The following is a 3,239-nucleotide window of genomic DNA, read 5'->3' on the forward strand; positions in this document are numbered from 1 at the left end:
TTTTTTTTTTTTTTTTGTACCTTTCATTTTGTTTTGTTTCAGTCCTGCTTCCTCTCTTTTCAGTAGTTTGTTAAACCATGAGAGACTAGCATCACTGGGTTCAACTGATTATCAATAAATTGCCTTCAAATCATCACACAGTGGTTCAAAATGGCTAAAAGTGCGCAAAAAATATTTTTTGGTCCGAATCGATTCAGATACTTAAAAAACACCAGAGAACGAAGTCCCCCATGTTTTGAGACCAAAATGAGCAGTTTAATACGCCAAAATATGAAAAAAGCCCTGTAAAAAGGAAAAAAACGGCAAAATAAAAAAGTTACTCGTTCGCTAGAAATATGACGATTACAGATTCGGATTCCTCGTGAAAATTTGATCAAGAATCATCAATAAAAAGCGTGGCACTTTGAGATATGGTGCTTTAAAACAATGGAAATTGTCCAAAAACGCTCCAAAAATATAGAAATGCTTCAAAATAAAAAAGTTACTCGTTCGCTAAAAATATGGCGATTACAGATTCGGATTCCTCGTGAAAAGTTGATCAACAATCATCCATAAAAAGCGTGGCACTTTGAGATATGGTGCTTTAAAAAAAATGGAAATTGTCCAAAAACGCTCCAAAAATATAGAAATGCTTCAAAATAAAAAAGTTACTCGTTCGCTAGAAATATGGCGATCACAGATTCGGATTCCTCGTGAAAAGTTAAATAAGAATCATCAATAAAAAGCGTGGCACTTTGGGATATGGTGCTTTTAAAAAATGGAAATTGTCAAAATACACTGATTGTTTGTATGTTTATGTCTGTTGTTTGATAATTCGTCACCATTTCTCAAAGTGCCATGCTTTTTATTGCTGATTCTCGATCAACTTTTCACGAGGAATCCGAATCTGTAATCGCCATATTTCTAGCGAACGAGTAACTTTTTTATTTTGAAGTATTTCTATATTTTTGGAGCGTTTTTGGACAATTTCCATTCTTTTAAAGCACCATATCTCAAAGTGCCAAGCTTTTTATTGATGATTCTTGATCAACTTTTCACGAGGAATCCGAATCTGTAATCGCCATATTTCTAGCGAACGAGTAACTTTTTTATTTTGAAGCATTTCTATATTTTTGGAGCGTTTTTGGACAATTTCCATTGTTTTAAAGCACCATATCTCAAAGTGCCACGCTTTTTATTGATGATTCTTGATCAACTTTTCACGAGGAATCCGAATCTGTAGTCGTCATATTTCTAGCGAACGAGTAACTTTTTTATTTTGCCTTTTTTTTCCTTTTTAAAGGGCTTTTTTCATATTTTGGCGTATTAAACTGCTCATTTTGGTCTCAAAACATGGGGGACTTCGTTCTCTGGTGTTTTTTAAGTATTTGAATCGATTCGGACCAAAAAAATTTTTTTGCGCATTTTTAGCCATTTTGAACCACTGTGGCATCAGCTGCTTTTTGTTTTTAGAATTCAGTTCTATTTTTATTTGGTAAGTCTCATCCCCTCTTATCATTTAGATACTCTACTTAGTACAATAATTTTGAATGCTTTTCTTTTTTGGTTGCAGCTTCTTCTGTTTTTACTGTTTTGTTTTGCTGTGGGGTCAAGTCTTGTAAAGGTCCCACATTTAAGGAATGCATTTCCAATTCTACTTGATTAGGTTTATCCAATCAAACCTACTTGGCATAACCCACAGAGTGAAACTGATATTTTGATATTTATTACTAGAGGTATGTTTTCTTACTTTAAACCTGACACTTAACTTGTCAAGTAATTTTAGATTCATTCCTTTTATCCATGTATGTTTATTGCCTCAGGCAGACCTCTATCCTGGTTACATCAAAAGAGATTCAAAAAAGGGACCTAAATATAGCTTATGGACATTTTAGATAGATGTATCAATGTAGTTGACATCCTACCTTCTACTTTCGTATTAATAAGGAAATGTCTTTATTTGTACTCAGCAAGAAAATATGCATTGAATTTTGAAAAGTTCTATTTCAATGATAAATTTTTAATCACATATGAATAAGGAAATGAATTAACCATCAAGACAGCTACCAACTCAATAGACTATACATCTTACAGTAAGTTACTTTGCTTTATTTTATTTTTTTACATCCTGTGCCCTTGACGAACTTTAACTTGAAGGTTTGAATTCTATCTCCACAGCGTATAAGGACTCCTGCACTAGTCCCCATGTCATATGGTAGGCGGTTGAGGGGGACCCACTTTCCTCTCTGGTTCTTCAAGTGGAATTGAACCTCTCCCATCCAGGGGGAAGAAAATACACATCTTACAGTAAGTAACACTCAAAAGAACTGACATATTTTTTTATTACAGCCAGTTCAGTTGAGAGCTCCATACCTAAAGATTTTAATTCTCTCTCCACAGTCTTGGTAGCTTTGAGGGACTTTCTACCTGTCTCCAGTGGTCTGATGATGTCGCCTGAATGGTCCTAGTTTCCTCTCTGGCTGTCGAGGTGGAAGCGATCCTTTAGCATCCAGGGGGAAGAGAGTACTCATCTTACAGTAAGTAACACTCAAAAGAACTGACCTTTTTTTTAATACAGCCAGTTCAGTTGAGAGCTCCATACCTAAAGATTTTAATTCTCTCTCCACAGTCTTGGTAGCTTCGAGGGACTTTCTACCTGTCTCCAGTGGTCTGATGGTGTCGCCTGAATGGTCCTAGTTTCCTCTCTCGCTGTCGAAGTGGAAGCGATCCTTTAGCATCCAGGGGGAAGAGAGTACTCATCTTACGGTAAGTAACACTCAAAAGAACTGACCTATTTTTTTATACAGCCAGTTCAGTTGAGAGCTCCATACCTAAAGATTTTAATTCTCTCTCCACAGTCTTGGTAGCTTTGAGGGACTTTCTTCCTGTCTCCAGTGGTCTGATGATTTCGCCTCAATGGTCCTAGTTTCCTCTCTGGCTGTCGAGGTGGAAGCGATCCTTTAGCATCCAGGGGGAAGAGAGTACTCATCTTATGGTAAGTAACACTCAAAAGAACTGACCTATTTTTTTATACAGCCAGTTCAGTTGAGAGCTCCATACCTAAAGATTTTAATTCTCTCTCCACAGCCTTGGTAGCTCCTCTCCTGGGTCCAGTCCGCAATTCGTCGGGTTGTTGTTCTCTAAAGGGCCCCTATCTCCTCTGTTTCTCACTGATGAAATCTAGTTGTTAGGAGGAAAAAAAAACAACAATTAGTATTGGTAAGCATTTAAACTGATAAGTGAGGCTGAAACTATTGAAA

At 36.6% G+C, this 3,239-nt stretch overlaps 1 long non-coding RNA gene across 1 annotated transcript; it reads left to right on the forward strand.

Moving 5' to 3' along the window:
* The first annotated feature begins 1,435 nt into the window (after positions 1-1,435).
* LOC127750455 (uncharacterized) lies at positions 1,436-3,171 on the forward strand. Its single transcript, XR_008011687.1, has 3 exons — positions 1,436-2,516; positions 2,609-2,974; positions 3,067-3,171. It is a non-coding gene; the product is annotated as an uncharacterized LOC127750455 (long non-coding RNA).
* Positions 3,172-3,239: the final 68 nt, after the last annotated feature.

Source organism: Frankliniella occidentalis, unplaced genomic scaffold, assembly GCF_000697945.3.
Source record: "Frankliniella occidentalis isolate FOCC.00 unplaced genomic scaffold, Focc_3.1 Scaffold191, whole genome shotgun sequence".
Classification (NCBI taxonomy): Eukaryota; Metazoa; Arthropoda; class Insecta; order Thysanoptera; family Thripidae; genus Frankliniella; species Frankliniella occidentalis.